This window comes from Pelodiscus sinensis, chromosome 5 (genome assembly GCF_049634645.1).
Source record: "Pelodiscus sinensis isolate JC-2024 chromosome 5, ASM4963464v1, whole genome shotgun sequence".
Classification (NCBI taxonomy): Eukaryota; Metazoa; Chordata; order Testudines; family Trionychidae; genus Pelodiscus; species Pelodiscus sinensis.
Genome location: NC_134715.1, coordinates 77,090,173 through 77,108,728, shown reverse-complemented (window position 1 = coordinate 77,108,728; position 18,556 = coordinate 77,090,173). Strand labels below are relative to the sequence as shown.

Genomic DNA, 18,556 nt, shown 5'->3' with positions numbered 1-18,556 from the left:
ACCAACCGGTAACTGTCTGGGGTGGCAAGCTTCCATATGGTGATTGCAACCCTCTTCTCCAGGGGGATGGTGAGCTGGAGGTGGGTGTTGTCAGAGGGCAGGGCAAGCCAGGCACACAGCTCCAAAAAGGTGGCCTTCTGCACGCGAAAGTTTTGGAACCACTGCTGGTTGTCCCACTGCTACATGTCCGGTCCCACCAGTCAGAACTGGTGTCCAGCCTCCAGAAACTCCTCTCCGCAAGGGTGTTGCTTCCGCACCCAGGGAGAGAGGGTCCCAAGAATGAGCACTACAAATTGCTGCAGAAACTGCAGCATGGCCGTGTGGGGCCCTTGCATGCCCAGGGGCAACTCCAGCTCCAGGGAAAAGACAAAAGCTGTGGCATCCAAAAAACCTGGGCAACCACAGCATGCACTGCAAGAGCTTTGCTGTCTCTCGAAGAGGTAGGCAAGCATGCAGCAGAAGCAGAGAAACGGCTATCCAAGGGCGTCCCTTTAAGTGCATGTCTCTGCTAGGCTCCGGCACCAGCACTCGGAAGCAACTGGTGACCTAAAGCCCTGCGTGAAGTGGTTCCGGGTGGCCTTACATACGAGAGAGCATCCAATCAGTCTGGACCCTATCTTTTGAAATAGCAGATCGTTTTTTTGATACATTTGGCTAATGTGGATGCTCTCTTTCGGAAGAAGTTTTTTCAGAAGAGCTCTTCCGGAAAAGCTTCTTCTGAAAGAAGCCTGCAGTCTAGATGTAGCCTACTGTCATCACACATTCAGAATCAGGGAAGGATACTGTATTGACAGTGTTAAGGATGAACTTGTTTCTGACCTTGGCTTGGCTGTCTGGAATACTAAGCCAAAGCAGTAAACAGTTGCTCTCTCCATCTTTTAAGAACATTACGAGCTGTTAACGAAGAAAAGACTGATGATGTGCATTCTAGTATTTTAACTCAGTGAGGCACCCAAACCATTCTGTCCCCCAAAATGCAATAATCAGCAAATCAGATGAATGAACAGAGTATTCAAGTACTTTTATATGAAAGATTGAGAGAGGATGAAATAAGATGACCAGATAATAAAACATGTATCCCCATAGGTAGAATTATATTATTGTTCCTCACAGATGGAGAAATCAGAAACGAGAAAGAGAGTAAATGCCTCTGAGCAGTGAAAATAAAAGTGTTAATTATCATGCTGACTGATTCATTTTTGTGCTTTAGTAAGCATTATCTTTGAATAGAAAGTGTAAGATCCAAGTGTAGGAAATCCTGAGCAATTACATGAATAACAGAGACTGATAGTTTAGTGTAGTTTAAGTAATAGAGAGAGGAGTTTTTTCTTTAGCTAAGCAGCTAAAATAAAAAATAAGCATAATTTAAGAAAAATTAGACACTAAAGTCTATATTTTGTTATTTCTTCACCGAGTGTCCCCTTTCTTCCATGCTGCAATTGGCAGTGGAAACAGGATAAAAGGGACTTGATGGGATGCCTTGGTACTTATAACAATGCATTGGAGGAAAGACACATCTAGCAGCATTTTGACAGCATAACCATTAGCCGGGGATTCTAGCAGTACACTCCTGAAAATTGCTATCATCATAGCATCCTAACTAATAAAGGTCAAAAACTGAAGTGCACTTTTTTTTACCTTGCACATAGTATTTTCTTTATCTCTCTTAGTTTTTTTTCTTAATTTAATGCAGATGTGGATGAAGCTCAATGATGGCTGTTTTTAAAACAGCTTAATATCTTGAGCAAACTAAGTAACATTTATTAGATTTCCTATTTGAAAATGGTCTAACATACTTTTCCCAAGACCATATTGCCTGATAACTTGATACTGAAGGTTGACATGGCTACTGAACCAGAAAAAGACCAGCAAAAAATATTAGTCTCTTCAACCCTTTTAGCTTCTGTGGTTCGAATACTTTCAGTGAGACCTATTATAGTTTTTGGAATGTGTTGATCAGCACACCAATATATCTAAAAAGACTATCATTCAAACCCAGAAGTCACCATATATGCCTAGCTAAGCAGTTCATCTATTCTGGTGTCCCTTCTCTAGAAGCTGCATATTCTTAATGTTTCAGGATATGTCTACACTACAAAGTTAATTCGAACTAACAGATGTGAGTTCAAATTAACTTTGATAGGTGCTACACAGGCAAACCGCTAGTTCGAACTTAATTCGAACTAGCGGAGTGCTTAATTCGAACTAGGTAAACCTCATTCTACGAGGACTAACGCCTAGTTCGAATTAAGGGCTGTGTAGCCACTTAATTCGAACTAGTGGGAGGCTAGCCCTCCCCAGCTTTCCCTGGTAGCCACTCTGGGCACCACCAGGGAAACTCGTCTGCCCCCCTCCCGGCCCCAGAGCCCTTAAAGGGGCACGGGCTGGCTACGATGCCCGTGCCAGGTGCAAGACTGCCAGCACCCAGCGAGCAGACCCTGCACCTGGCATGGCACAAACCAGCCACCCGCTGCCACCCAGCCCTCCACCTCTTCCCAGGACCAGGCTGGTGGCTCTTGGGAGCCTGCCCAGGTCCGCAAGAGGCGGGCGCCCACCTGGTCTAGTGCGGAGATCGTGGACCTCATCCACGACCTCCGCACTAGGCACAGGAAAGTGGCCGTCTAGGGCAGGATAGCTGCCAGCCTGGCCACCCAGGAGCAGGTGTGCATGAAAATCAAGGGGGTCCAGTGAGATCCCCGACCCTGAGCTTAGAATGGCCGTACTGGGTCACACCAAAGGTCCATCTAGACCAGTAGCCTGTCTGCCGACAGCGGCCAACACTAGGTGCCCTGGAGGGGATGGACCGAAGACAATGACCAAGCCATTTGTCTCGTGCCATCCATCTCCAGCCTTCCACAAACAGAGGCCAGGGATACCATTTCTACCCCCTGGCTAATACCATTCCATGGACCCAACCCCCATGACTTTATCTCACTTCTCTTTAAACTCTGTTATAGTTCTAGCCTTCACAGCCTCCTGCAACAAGGAGTTCCACAGGTTGACTATTTGCTTTGTGAAGAAGAACTTTCTTTTATTAGTTTGAAGCCTGCTACCCATTCATTTTATTTGGTGTCCTCTAGTCCTTCTATTATGGGAAGTAATGAAGAACTTTTCTTTATGCACCCTCTCCTTTTCTTATGCTTTTATAGACCTCTATCATATCCCCCCTCAGTCTTCTCTTTTCTAAGCTGAGAAGTCCCAGTCTCTTTAGCCTCTATTCATATGGGACCTGTTCCAAACCCCTGATCATTTTAGTTGCCCTCCCCTCTCCCACCCTCTCTCTTCCCCTCTCCCACCTCCTTTTCCCAGTCTCCCCGAGTTTTGTTCAATAAAGAGAGTTTCTATTTTTGAACACACGTGTCCTTTATTTTGTACATCAGGAAGGGGGGCTAGGGAGGGGTAAGTGGAAGGAGGTGAGGGAGGAATGGGGTGGCTCTGCGGGCTCCTCGGGGTGGAAGCTCTCCTGCAGCCCCCCGATTGACCCCCCTCCCTGGATGGCAGCCTGCAGCAAGTGCAGCCGGGCTGATGGCCGAGTTCTGTGATGTACCGAGTGTGGGCACTCAGGGCACTCCAAGCCAGGACTGCTTTTGCTGTCCCTCATCGAGTTAGACAAGCAAGCGGGGAACCCTGAGAACTGTCTGTCCGGGGTGGGGGTCGGGTCCCTTTAACCACAGCCCTCAGCTAGCCTGAGACAGCAGCTCCACGCTCTAAGTCCTAATCTGATGCCCTGCCGGCACTGCTTCCAGCCATCCTTAACCTCGGTTCATGGTCCACTCAATGTGGACGTGCTAGTTCGAATTAGCAAAATGCTAATTCGAACTAGTTTTTAGGTCTAGATGCACTAGTTCGAATTAGCTTAGTTCGAATTAACTAATTTGAATTAAGTTAGTTCGAATTAGTGCTGTAGTGTAGACATACCCTCGCAGAAGAGCACATGTTCATAGTTTTCTCCTGTTCTCCATAACAGCCTTTCACTGGAAATCTTAAAGGCATCATTGAACCTGGTACTTGCAGGCTGATAATAGGGTGGTCAGGTGTCTGGTTTTCAACTAGAAAGTCAGGTCAAAAAGGGGACTTGATGGTGTCTGGTCAGATTTACTGCAAGTGGGGGAGGTGTTGTATCATGACCCATGCCAGTCCCTACTCAGCCAGGGCCACCACTCTTTCCCTCTTCAAAGGATGGGGGGAAGAAGGAAGAGCAGGGAGTCATGTGGGTGGGGTAAAGAAGAAAGATCAGGTAGGTGGGGCCTCAGGAGGAAAGGGTAAGGTAGGGACAGGGTTTTGGGAAGAGGCAGGGCAGGGGTGGGCCCTGGGCAAAGGGGTGAGACAGGGATGAGGTTGGAGTGGGGTGAATCAGGGCTTAAGGGGGAGAGGCAGGGCAGAAGAGGTTTTAGCACTCCTCCTTAGAGTTGTCAGTCCTATAATGACATAGATTGTGGGAAATGATGTGAATGGCATTTCCTTTCCTAGTAGCACACAAATATGATGAAGCGCTTTTGAACTAACGGAGTGTTGGAGGATTAGCTAATTAAAAGGATGGCCTTGGATCTGAGTTAATGCTCTGATTCAGGGGCAGATGACCGTTTTGCGGGGCCCCGGGCAGCATAATTTCGCGGGGCCCCCCTTTGCCACGGCGCATGCGCAGTGACGCCACGGCACATGCGTGGGGCTTTTTGAAGCGCGAGGCCCGGGGCAGCCGCCCCGTTCGCTCTGCCCTGCTCTGATTTCATATGAAGTGACTGAACAGCGCCTACTCTGTGCCCTACTAAGATTCTTTATAATCCAGCATTAAAAATCTATATTAAAAAGTCTCAAGATTGCACAAATTATATTGTAAAGTTCTTAAATGCAATAACAATAGTTTGAAAAAATAGGGATTGAAAAGGAATACACCAGGAAAATAAAAATAAAAAAGATGGATCTTTAAAAACATGCACATGTGATTTTTTTGAACTGCAAAAGCTGACATCAAAATATAAACCCCCTGCAAGGTGAATACATTTCCTCTGCTCGTTTGCTCCCTTCTCTTCACAGCTGGTAAATTTCTTTCTTACTTTGTGGCTGAAAGGGCAAGCAGATACAATTAAGGCTGTAATGAGCTCCTCAGTGGAAATGTATCATCTTTCTCACATTTGAATATGATGTCCTTTCCATCATTCTGTCCATATCTTATAACTTTGCTTTTATCCTTTATTTAGCCCTTTCTCCTTTCCCCAGCTAGGCTTTTTACATTGATTGAACAAAGCTGATTTCTCCTGGCAATCTCTGTGGGGTTGGCTATTCTTTTCTGAAATTTCTGGAGTATGTATTTCGTCCTGTTGTTATCATTGTAATGCACAGGAGCCCCAATCCTGGACCACGACCAAAGTTCTATCTAATCTTTTCCATCTATGTGCATGTGTGTGGATTTTTTTTCCATCTTGTGTATGGAATAAATTTTATGTACCACCAGCAGAAACAAAAAACCAGCTGTGAGCACTCTGTTAATTAGCTGGGTGACATTTGAATCTTTCCTGAGTAGGCTGCACAAGTGCCCAGCTTACACGGAACACGGGCCATTCTGCTGTGGGCTGTACAGCACAAAGCGAAAGATAGTTCCCTGCTATAAGAAAAAAGGCGACAGCTAAAGACAAGGGGATACAAGAAAACTATGATATGATATGGAACCATGATTGCTCCAATAGGCACTGCCAGTTGGGCTTTTAAAAGTGTGATCAGCAGCGCAGCAGGGAACCAGGGCTAAGGCAGGTTCCCTATCTGCCCTGGCTCCATGCTTCTCCCAGAAGTTGCTGCCAGGTTTCTGTGGCCCTTACGTGCATGGGGTGGCCAGATACTGGGAGGCTTCATGCACTGGGCCTGCCCAAAATGCTGGTTCCGCAGCTCCCATTGGCTGAGAACCGTGACCAATGAGAGCTGCAGGGAGCAGCATCTGTGGGCATGAGGGCAGTGCACAGAGTTTCCCAGCTGTCCATGTGCCTGGAGGCCACAGTGACCCTCTCACACCCTGCACCCCAAACCTCTGTCCCAGCCCTGAGGCCTCTCCCATACCCCAAAATCCTCCTACCAGGCCTCACCCTTGAGCCTGCTCCCCAAATGGAACCCTCAACCCCCGACACAGCCCTCAACCCCCTGTCTCAGGCTGGAGCCCTTTCCTGTACTCCAAACCCCTTATCCCAGAGCCCATACCCCCAACTAGAACCCTCACCCCCCTGTACTCCAAACTCCTGGCCCAGACCAGAGCCCTCTCCTGAACCTCAAAAACCCTCATCCTTGGCCTCACCCCTAACACCACACCCCCAAACTGGAGCCCTCATTCCCCACGCCTCAACCCCCTCCCTTATCCTGGAGCCCTCTCCAGTACCCTGAACTCCTCATTTTTTGTCTCAGAGCCTGTACCCCCAGCCAAGAGCCCATACTCCCACCTGCACCCCAAGTCCCTGCCTCAGCCCAGGGATAAAAGCGTGTAATGAATGAAGGGGAGATGAGGTCAATGGGGGGCCTTGGCGAAAGGGTGGGGCATAGGCAGGGCCTCAGGGAAAAGGCAAGGTAGGTGGAAGAATGTTTGGTTTTGTCCAGTTAGAAATTTGGCAACCCAAGCTGCATGGCATTTAACTCTTACTCCAGATATCTAAAGAAGATATTAAATTGGAGAGCCGAAAGGAAACAGTTGGAAATTTAAAAAAAAAATAGGAGATGGGCAGATGGAGGAATAGGAACAATGGAGGCCTTAAAAGCATTCAGACTTAAAATCAAACTAAAGCTCAGAAATTGTAAAGATTCATGTATGAACTACACATACCTGCTGGGTGTGCTGTCCTAGCCCACGTAGTGGCACTTTTGAGACAATTTATAGAAAGAATCCTGAGTCTGATGTACAGCCTTGGCTGAGAGCCAGCTGGCTTTTAGCTCAGGCTCTAGAGCAAGGGTGGGCAATAATTTTTGCCCCAGGGTCACTTCAAATATTTTTGAAGTGGCCCCAGGCCACCCCAGAAGGGCCGGAGCCTAAATGGGAAGGGGCAGAGCTGGGAGTGGGGAAGCCCCTCTTTCCCCCCCCCCTTCTCACTAGGCACCCATGCCCTGGAAGAGGCTTGGCACACTTCCCCACCCCCAGGCCAATCAGGGCCTGGGGATGGGAGAGTGTGGGAAGCCTCCTCCCACCCTGCGAGGAGCACATGACACTTTGAAGTGCCGCGGGCTCCTTGCAGGGCCGGGGCAGGGTGAAAGAAGCTTCATGCAGCTCCCCAGGCCCTGATTGGCCTGGGGGCGGAGGAGCATGTGAAGCCTGCTCCGCTCTCCCCCTCGCTCTGCAAGCAGCGCGCAGCGCTTCAAAACACCACGTGCTCCTGGTAGGGTGGGAGGAGACTTTGCATGCTCCCCCACCCCCAAGCCAATTAAGGCTGGGGGGCAGAAGCAGAGCAGAGAAGGCTTTGGGCACTCCCCACCCCAGGATCTAATTGACCTTGGGGCACAGGAGCAGCAGGGCCTCTGTGGGCCGGACCCACTTGGGAGGACGGATCCAGCCTGCGGAAGCCCTTTTGCCCACCCCTGCTGTAGAGGCTCATGCACTAAGCTCCAAAGATCCCAGGTTTGATTTCCCCTGCTGGCTATACACATGTAGCAAGTATAAGTAGTTAATAGTAACTTTGCTAAGTATAAGTTTCTTAGTCATAGTTTCTTTGGCTATTTATATGAGGAAGAATAGTAGCTCTTTTGCTTTAAATAGGGGTGAGGTATGTAAGACTATATTAGGCATGAAACCAGTAGACAGCATCATGCATACCATTTGTGTAAACAGAAGACTGGTCATTTTGAGTAGCATTGAACAGTAGAAGACTGGTCAGATTGGGTAGGAACAAAAGAGCAAATGGGGTCAAAATGGCTTTCATATTAAAGTGGCAGCTGAAATTCTTAGCAGTGCTATTTCATTTCCAAGAAGATGTAGTAAACACTTTTAGAAAAAGTTCAAAACTATTATTATATGAAACATAATTTTATTTCTATGTAATGTGTATCCATGTCTCGAGAGAGAGCTTTGTGTTGCTAAACTCTCCATCTTCTTTCTGTCAACACTTAAGGCAAACTCAAGTACCTGGAGTGGTTCTGTACTTGTGCTAAATGCCACTTGTGATTCTCTAAAGCTGCAACAGCACAAGCTAAGAGATACTGATGCCAGGGCAGTACAAAGCAGTATTTTAAAATGATTTTAGTATTTGTAATTGAGCTCAACAGAGGAAAAAAATGGAAGTTGTCACATCTGGGTTACATTTAGCTATCCAAGTACATAATCTGATTCATAAGAACATAAGAACGGCCATACTTGGGTCAGACCAAAGGTCCATCTAGCCCAGTATCCAGTCTACCAACATTGGCCAGCACCAGGTGCCCCAGAGAGGGTGGACCAAAGACAATGATCAAGCGATTTGTCTCCTGCCATCCCTCTCCAGCCTCTGACAAACAGAGGCCAAGGACACCATTTTATCCCCTGGCTAATAGCCTTTTATGGACCTAACCTCCATGAATTTATCCAGCTTCTCTTTAAACTCTATTATAGTCCTAGCCTTCACAGCCTCCTCTGGCAAGGAGTTCCACAGGTTGACAACACGCTGTGTGAAGAAGAACTTCCTTTTATTAGTTTTAAACCTGCTACCCATTAATTTCATTTGGTATCATGGGCTAAGCATTGACTTACCACAAAGGATTTATTATTCTGAAAGGAACCCCTGATAGATCTTGTTTGTTTGTTTTGTTGAAGTACAGTTTCTTATAGCTAATCTGTTTTTGCTGTGGTTTATTACTATAGAAGTAAAGAGATAGAGTGGGAGGCAGAGAGAGGATATACAAATATTCTGATGAATGTCTACTAAGTCAATCTTAGTTTATTTATCCTAAACTTAGAATAAATTAACGGTACACATTTGACTGTGGAATACAATACATTGTTATTTTAACAATTTTAAATATATAATTTTTTGTTTTTGTGGACAAATTAGCCACAACCACCTATCCCCTTCTTAGTGACCGTGCTATGCCAGCTGAGCTTTCATTATGCAATCTTGCCTGACTACACTTATTGGTCAAATGCTATAGAATGGAGATAGCACTACCCAAAGTGACATAGGGATGTGTGTATTTTGTATAGGAAAGACAAAGAGGGACAGAGCAAATGATGCATATAATGACCTCTCAGTGAAAGCACATCACTCCCTATGGAAGTGCTGTGAATTGTGAGAAGAAAAGATGTCTACTGAGAGGAATGGTTATAAATTAGAAATGGCTATTTATGGTTGTTTTATCTTCACACATCTAATCAGTTCCATACCCTGTGGAGGGAGCACCAGTGCATATGAATGTTGAAACTGCAAGTGCCACCTATTTATAGGAGATTTGTAAATGATTCTTAGTTTGCAAAATACCTAGTATACAAATGATGCAAATAACCAGTTGCTATGTTCCTACTATTTGTGCTCATTACTATGATTTAATGAACCAGTTTTTTATCCCCTACAGTGAATTGTAAGCCCTAGGGTAGTGACATTAAATTTTTTTGCCCAGAAATTGTTGTAGGATGTCTGTCTTTCATTTAGACTGGGATGGCCAACCTGCAATTCTTGAGCCACATGCGGCTCTTTGCTCATAGAAATGCAGCTCTTATTAGGGTTACCATACACCCAGCTTTTCCCAGACATGTCTTCATTTTCCCATGTTAAATTGCTGTCCGACCGGCTTATTTAAAACACGCAAAATGTCCATGAATCAGGGAGGGGACAGCGGCACCTGCCTTCAAGGGATTGTTGGATTGTCTTTCGGAGCCGTGAACCTGGACTGTTCATGGCTGCTCTGCGCATACACCCAGCGCCTGGAAGGAAAAGCATGTAGCTGCAGTGGTGGCTCCAATGAGCCCTAGTGTGTTAATGTTGTTAAAAGAATTTGGGGCTGCCTGGCTCTGGGGGAGGAGAGGTGGATTGGCTTACAGCAGTGGGGATGAGGGTGTCTGGCTCTGGGGGAGGTGCAGGTGCATTGGGTTGGGGGGGGGGGGGTGCCTGGCTCTGGGGAAGGGGAGGTGCATTGGGTTGGAGTGGGGGGAGGGGGACTGGAGGTGCCTGGCTCTGAGGGATGGGTGGGTGCATTGGGTTGGAGCAGGGGCGGCTGGGGGTTTCTGACCTTGGGGGGTTCATTGGGTTGGAGCTGGGGGAGGAGTGGGTGCATTGGGTTGGAGCGGGGCGGGCTGGGGGTGCCTGTCTCTGGGGGAGTGGGAGGGTATTGGGTTAGAGCAGGGATGTTGGGGGTGCCTTAGGGTTATAGCTAAATATATAATACGTGCCTTATAGAGTTATAAAAATAAATATATAATATGTGGCTCTTTGCACTACTATCCACAGCTATTTTGGCTTTCTAACTGGTTGGCCAACTCTGATTTAGACTTTTGAGAATAAACTTGCTGGATGACATTTTCAAAAGCACCCGAGTTCCATTTTCAAAAAGTAATGAAAGTCAATAGGGTTAGGCTCCTAAGTCATTGAAACACTTTTGTAAATTTTACCTGTTAACTTTAAACGTGGTTATTCAACATACAAAGCACTTTCTCAGGCTTTACCCTTTTTGTGAGATGTCTATTAAGCATTAACATGAGCGGGTGCTTCCAGTGGAGCAATGTAACACGCTTAAAGATTCATTTGTATTATCATTGCATTCTGATACTGAGCCTGTGTTCATGAAGAACATTGAGAAATAGCTTGAACCCAGGAGTTTGTGGACCGCTTCCTCCTAAATTTGCTGGGCTTCTTTATTTCTCATTGTTGTTATTAATTCCTAGTGAAACCACATTAAACTCCAGGCCAGATTCTCAACTGGTATAAAATGGCATGCTCTATTGAAGTTGAGAACTGCATTGATTTACACCAGAAGAGGAGGACATAGATTTTAGTACATTTAATTAATTTTAATTAAAGTCTTTGTAATTTAGTAAAGACATTGCAAATAATTTTAGATATCCCATCTTCCTGTAGCGATCCATCTTGCACCCACCAAACCTTTCTTCCCCAGCTTCCCCACTCAGATCCCAGAAATCTCTTCCCACATTTGCAATGTCCCTTTGGGTATTCCCCACAAACCTAGCTGTCACAAGCTTCTCTACCAAGCTATCTAGACACCCAGACACCTCTACAAACACAGATATCCTCAGTCTCTGCCACCCTGCTGTCTCCTGGATAAACCCACAAAACCCAATTCCCCCCACTTAAACTTTTAACCCCACTTACTGAGATTGTTCCCATTTTACCTCACGTCATCCACACAAACACAATTTCCCTTTTTTACTACTCACCCCCAATTATATCAATTTGTCATGTTACTTTCTGTGCCACCAGTTGCAGCAGCCTCATCTCCCTCTGTCATTGGCAATTAGTCTGAAACAAATCTTTCGAGTATTATGGAAAAACCTAAGAGAAGAAAAGAAAATTAAGAGGCATCACCTGTTCCTATGAGTTTTGACTCTGCAAGTTCTGAGTACCAGCAAAACTTGAAATGGAAGCACCAATTGGCACTTATGTTTGAATGCTATTGCTGGTGTTAATTCCATCATTGCTATACAATTCAGCAAAATAACTGGTTTTAGTGCCATGCAGCTATCTGATAAAAACATGATTGCATGCAGTGGTGTTGTAACCATGTTGGTCTCAGGATAGTTAGAGAGGCATGGTGAATGAGGTATTATTTTTTATTGGACCAACTTCTGTAGGAGTGAAAAACAAGCTTTCAGCCTAGAGAGAGCTCTTCTTCAGGTTCATTTCCCAGACCAGAGGCAGAGCTATGTGTAAACTTGGAAACTTGTCTCTCTCTCACCATCAAAAGTTGGTTCAACAAAAGATATTTACCTTGTGTTCCTGATAAAAACAATTGGCTTTTAGAGAGTGCCCACATTTGTCACCTTTTCTTTCTCCTCCATCAAATATATAATGTGGCAAACAATAATACAGCTACTGCAGACTCGTTAATCCCCACTAAAACAGCTTCCATGGTATTTGAACTGATTGTGACTATTCCATCACTGCCGTGAATTCAGTGATTAATTTCCTCTCTCCCCCGCTCCCAGTTTTGCACATACTTTATCCACCAAACTACAGTCCTTCATTAGAACTCAAGCAGTGAATCTGTCAAACAAGATTAATGCAGATCTGACTCCCCACCCTCACAAATCCTGCAAGCCCCTTCCTCCTCACCTGCTTCTCAAGCATCTGGATGGTGCCATGCAGCTATCTGATTAAAAATGTGCTTGCATGCAGTGGTGTTGTAATCATGTTGGTCTCAGGATAATGGGAGAGGCATGGTGAATGACGTATTATCTTTTATTTTATCTAGCTACCTAACAAAAGCCAAATCTATCACTTGCTTGCGAAATCACACAGAGACATGGATCCTGTTGCTTAGCAGTTTGCAATCAGTAATACGTGGCCATAATCATTTACTGAAGATGCTTTTCTGTTGAATTGTGGGTAGTAAAGTATCCGTTATAGTGATGATGCCTAGTAAGGGGTGCATACTGGAATTCACTTGATGACAATACATTGTTTGCCATAAAATCGTATTTTCCGTTTGATAATGTTTGTACTTCTGGGGGAAAGACGGGATAAATCAAAGGGATGTATTTGAACTTATGAAAAAAGCATCAGCTCCTACCATTTTTAGGTGGCATCCATCTATTTTTGTGGAAATAGTGCTGACTACCTTTGAGAAATATTTGGTTCCATAAGTTATGTTCAAACAATTCACTCGGATTCTTAAAACCAAGAGTGCATTTTTGCAGGTGGCTGATCCATCAAATGATACACTAATAGGGAATAGGGTTTTTGTTTGTTTTATATAGTAGTTGTGAATATTTTATCTAAGCTACATTTTCATCCCAAATGGAAAAAGTGTATTAAGAAGTGATAAATGACAATTAGTAATAACATGAGCCTTTTAATTTATTTCACCCAAAGGCCATTGAACTGACAATATTACATTTCTGTTCATCTAGGCCCAGGTTCAGAAATGTATGTAAATGACTGCCTTACTTAACATGAGTAATCTCATTGATTACAGTGGGCTATATTCATTCATTTATTTATTTAGATTTAAAATAATTGAGAAAATTCCCTCCTTCCTGACTTCATAAGACATTAATGATTAAATAAAATCCCTGCAGCATTAAAGTAATTATTCAAAGAGAAACTCCCCAGACAGCAACTCCCCAGTCAGTGACTCCCTACCCAAAAAGGGTTCCCCACCTCTCCCATAAATAAAGAAAACATTGAAACCTTTTGTATTGGACATAATATTTTACTTTATTTAAAATGAAGTTTGATAAACTAACATGAGAAAGTTAAAACTCTTAATCTGTTTCATAATTTAAATTAGACTGTCCTTACTAGCTGCAGCTGGTTCAGAAAATAAGGTCACTGTACCCAGCAGAGTAGTTCTTATCCCTGCCCCCTTCCACCTGAGGCCCCACCCCTTCTGGGTTGGCCCATGGTCACTTCCAAAATTTGTGAAGTGGGCCCCTTTCCAAAATTATTGCCCACCCCTGTTTTAGAGCTATAACATTCTGACTATTTTTACCAGGTCGAGGAGCAAGTTCCACATTACTGAAGTACAGACAGAAAACACCCTGACAGCTGTCTCCTATCTTTTATAATGAGAGGGATCCAGCTGTAGCACCCCTCTTGGGCACAACCATGGCACAGGGAGAATGCCATGATGCAGTTTTGATGGAGCTGCATCTTGTATTAACTTACGTGCATGCACAGAAGACCAGGATTTGCTCCTAATCCTTTATATGCATGTGAGAGATCAAGTTCTTCAAAAATGTATTTGATGATTTGTATGTAGCTTGCTGTAGAGAGTAGTCTCCTTAGACGTATACAAACTATCCTTGGAAAAAAGAAGAAAGTATTGTGTGAGAAACTGGCATTAACTAAACTCACTTTAGATCAACTCCACCTGCTAGAAATTATGTTGACATCTTAGGGTATGTCTAGACTACATGGCTTCGTCGACTGAGCCATGTAGATGAGTTTACTAGACATAGGAAAATTCTTCATTTACATAAAAAATCATAGCTTCATTTACATCAAAATGGCCACCGCGCTGTGCCAATCAGCTGTGTGGTGGCACAGCAGGGCAGTCTGGACATGCCACGGTGGACAAGGGAAGCCTTTGTCGATCGCTCCGTTATGCCTTGTGAAATGAGGTTTACCAGAGCAGTCGGCAAAGGCTTCCCTTGTTGACTGCGGCATGCCCAGGCTGCCCCGCTGTGCCACCAAACAGCTGATCGGCACAGCGTGGTGGCCATTTTTATGTAAATGAAGCGAAGATTATTTAAATTGCCACTTCATTTTCCTATGTCTAGTAAACTCATCTACATGGCTGTGTCGACGGAGCCATGTAGTCTAGACATACCCTTAGTATACCCTGTTGTTGAGAGCATGAGTAGTGTTACATTTTATATTCTTTTCGTGGGAGCACCACTGATTGAGTTCCAAGCAAAAGAGCAAAACAAACAAAAAACCTTTAAAATGCTGACTCCTGTAGCAGCATGAAAACACTCCAAGAATTTGATGCTTTCAAGAATTCTTTGTGATTGTTATAGAAGTTTATAAATTGTCTGACTGCAACTTTAGTCATCCCAGTATTATTCCTTAACTTCTATGGTGTTTTAACATTTGCTTGCTCCTTCCCTTAATGTATAATGAAATAAATTGGCTTTTAAATAGTATTATCCATGTTAAAATGCCTTATTTGAGTGAGGAATCTTACAGTCATCTTATGAGGCATTCTTAAAAACAACTGTGAATTTCAACAGCAGTACAAAATACATTCTGCATAGGCATCAGGATGGGAGAATAAATTGATAGAGGTTTCAGCCTTAGAGCTGCAATTCACCCAATTCCTCGTGATTTCAGTGACTGTTCAGGATACTCAGTGCCACCCAGTTTGTTTATTAATTACAGTAGCTCCCAGAAGTTCTCCTGAGATTGGGGCCTCATTTAATGTGGTGCCACATTGTAACCTCTGTGCCATTCTGATAATATACACAGTCATTCTTTAAAATGACAGATCAAGGAACAGTATGTGGTAAAAATAGTGGGGAAAGTATTGTGAAGAATAGTTTTGTATTAAATATTAAACTGATTTTACTCTTTTCCTATCCCTGTTTGTGGTGTAGGAACAGGAAGGGAGGGATGATGATTTTAAGTCACTCTTACGCTCCAATGCTTGGCTCTTTGGGAGACATGCTCCCCAGTGGTGTAAAATGAAACAGCCTTTAGATGTAAAGAGCTGAGAATAGCCAGAGTGCAGTTTGTTCTGTATGTGGCCCCTCTGTTCCCAGCACATGAAGTTGAGGGAGAAGTATAAAGCCATTTTGGCAGCACTGTACTGACTGAGCAATCCCCTTATATCAGGGGTGTTCCCTGCAACTTTGTTCCCAGCCCTTTCTGCAACTCTCTGCCTCTTTACTGTGCTTTTAAGCCAGTGAAGCATCTGGAATGGGCTAGACAGAAGATAGACTCTAGCTAGCCTCTAAACAGTCAAATAGTATCCATTACAGTTGCGACAAACTGTCTGCATTGGGGAAATTCAATTCCAGCTTGTCATATCTCAAATCAGAGTGATAAACTCAGGCACAGCATCCAGAGTTAAGGCCAAAATACTGGATTTAATTTAAGATGTCCTTCCTCCTCTTTGATGGTTGTTTCCTTGTTTGATATTTGTTTCTTTGCTTGTTTGTATTTGTTGATATTTGTTTTCTTGGTTATTTGTTTTTAAATATGATAAATAGTAGGAATTTACAAATCCAAGAGAATCAAACTGTTCTGGCTTCCTGAATTAATGTATTTATAATTTGTTTTTGTGCATATTATTATCCTTTCAGGGACAGACAGATGAATTTGGAAACCTTCCTGTGTTAGGGCCTGTTCCTATATCTACTAAAGTCAATGGGAATTTTGCCATTGATTTCCATGCGGGCGCGAACAGGTCCTAAATCCGTACTTAGTAATTATAGCAACAAGTGGTGAAAATCACAACATCAGTAAAAATATCCATATTATCTTATACATAAAGGAACAAATCTACAACATTAATACTGGGGAAAGTGTTAATAACTTTGGCTGTTTAAAAATGTGTTCCTTGTCTTTCTTGTATATCTGTCTATAGGAAAGCATCAAATAAGACATGTAAAGAGCTTTTTTTTATTTTAGACATTTCATTATGTGAGTTGCTCTTTAGTTAATAATCTACAGACCAAAAATCAATTGCAAATTTCATCTCAAAACAAATGTTTACAGCTGAGATACTAACCATTTGAAAACAGGGTAGGTTATAATGGAAGTGTTGACTCAACTTTAACTTCAGAGGCAGACACAAGTGGTGTCAGTTTAATTAAAGCCTGTGTTTAAAATAAGGCTATCCTTGAAATGACATTGATTCACCAGTGTCTCCCTTTCCTCCCACCCCAGAAATACTGATGACATTTTATACCACATGCTATTGCATTGTGACAAAGTAACAGATAATTTTGTTTTCTGCAGGAAAACTGAAGACTTTTATAGCAAATCTTCCAGTGTCATAATGAATACAGGTATGCTGTTTCTGTGAGACATTTCTTTATCTTTTACATCTTTTATTTAATAAGCAAACTAGGGACCAAATTATTAAATGTTTATACACAAATTACACTAAGCTCATACTGAAATTAAACTAAACAGGATGTTATTTTAATAGTATGTTTGTATATGTGTATTTATATGTACCTCATCAAATATACATACATGTTTATGTATGAATATATATGAAATATGCATGTTTGTATGTGTTGTACCTGTGTGTTCATATATGTATATTGTATGTGTGTATAATACAATTATTGGCAATACATATATATATATATGTGTGTTCTGCAGCACAATAGTATGCGTAATAGCCAAGGGAAAATGGCATCTCTTTATCTCTGGAAAACAGTGCTAAACTGGTTTCAGTTCTATAACAGCTTATTATCAGTCAATTATTTTAGGTGGGATTGTATAAACAAAAAAAATAAATTCAGAGGATGAAAAATTGAATAGGAGCCAACAATGTTTTAAAACAGGCTGAGGAATATTAGCAAGAGGTGGGTGAGATGTAGGAGGCAATTGTTCTGTTCTGCTTGACACTGGTGAGGCCTCAGCTGGAGTTGTGTGTCTAGTTTTGGGACACTACACTTTAAGAAAGATTTGGACAAATTGGAAAGAGTCCAAAGGAGAACAAGAAAAAGGATAAAAAGTTTAAATAATAGGATCTGTGAGGAAAGGAAAGAACTGGGCATGTTTATTCTTGAGAAAAGAGCACTATGGTGGGACCTGGTAATGGTCTTCAGATATATTAAGGGCTGTTATAAAGATGGCAGTGATCAATTATTCTTCATGTGCAGTAAAGGCAGAACAAAAAGTAATCAAATTAATCTTTGGCAAGAGATATTTGTTAGGTATGAGGAAAAACTTTACATCTAAAGCATAAATAAGTACTGAAACAGATAACCAAGGGATGTTGTGAAATGCCTGTAATTGGAGGATGTTAAGAATAGGTTAAAGAAACATCTTTTCAGGGACTGTGCAGCCTTGGCACAGAGGAAGGGATTAAATGATCTCTCTAGTTCCCTTCCAAGCCTACATTTCTATGATTTGATATACAGGCAGTCCCCGAGTTACGCGGATCCGACTTATGTCGGATCCGCAGTTACGAACGGGGCCGTCTCCCTGGTCTCCAGCAGACCAGGGAGAGGAAGCAAAGCGGCGGAGCACGCGGGCAGTGGACAGCCCAGACGCATCTGGGCTGTCCGCTGCCCTTGTGTTCCGTGGCTTTGCTCCCCGTCCCCCTGGTCTGCAGACCAGGGAGAGGGGGAGCAAAGCAGAGCAAAGCCAAGGAGCCCGAGGGCAGCAGGACAGCCACGGCGCGTCTGGGCTGTCCCGCTGCCCCCGTGCTCTGCGGCTTTGCTCCGGACGCCTGTGGTACAGCAGCTGGGGCGCTGCCGGTTGGTCACGTAGCGCCACTCTGGGCGCTACTGGACCAACCCGGCAGCACCCCAGCTGCTCTGCCCCAGGCGTCCTGATTCAGCCACTGCTGGTCAGTTTCAGCAGCGGCTGAATCAGGACACTTGGGGCAGAGCAGCTTGGGTGCTGCTGGGTTGGTCCAGTAGCGACGAGGAGCAGCGGCGCTAGTGGACCAACCCAGCAGCACCCCAGCTGCTCTGCCCCAGGCGTCCCCAAGTCAGCCGCTGCTGAAACTGACCAGCGGTTAACTACAGGAAGCCCTTGCCCCGGGCTTCCTGGAATCAGCCGCTGATCAGTTTCAGCAGCAGCTGACTTGGGGATGCCTGGGATTCTTATGTTGAATCCGTATGTAAGTCAGAACTGGCGTCCAGATTCAGCCGCTGTTGAAACTGATCAGTTTCAGCAGCGGCTGAATCTGGACGCCAGTTCCAACTTACATACCGATTCAACTTAAGAATAAACCTACATTCCCTATCTTGTACGTAACCCGG

General features: G+C 44.0%; 1 protein-coding gene across 6 annotated transcripts in view; it reads left to right on the top strand.

Annotated features, from left to right (window-relative positions):
- Positions 1 to 18,556, top strand: part of SORBS2 (sorbin and SH3 domain containing 2) — a 261,132-nt gene that overhangs the window by 110,150 nt on the left and 132,426 nt on the right. For all 6 annotated transcript variants that reach the window (XM_075930308.1, XM_075930310.1, XM_075930309.1 and 3 more), the window contains exon 3: positions 16,569 to 16,618. The gene's annotated coding sequence lies outside the window, so the exon portion shown is untranslated. The remainder of the gene's footprint in view (positions 1 to 16,568; positions 16,619 to 18,556) is intronic.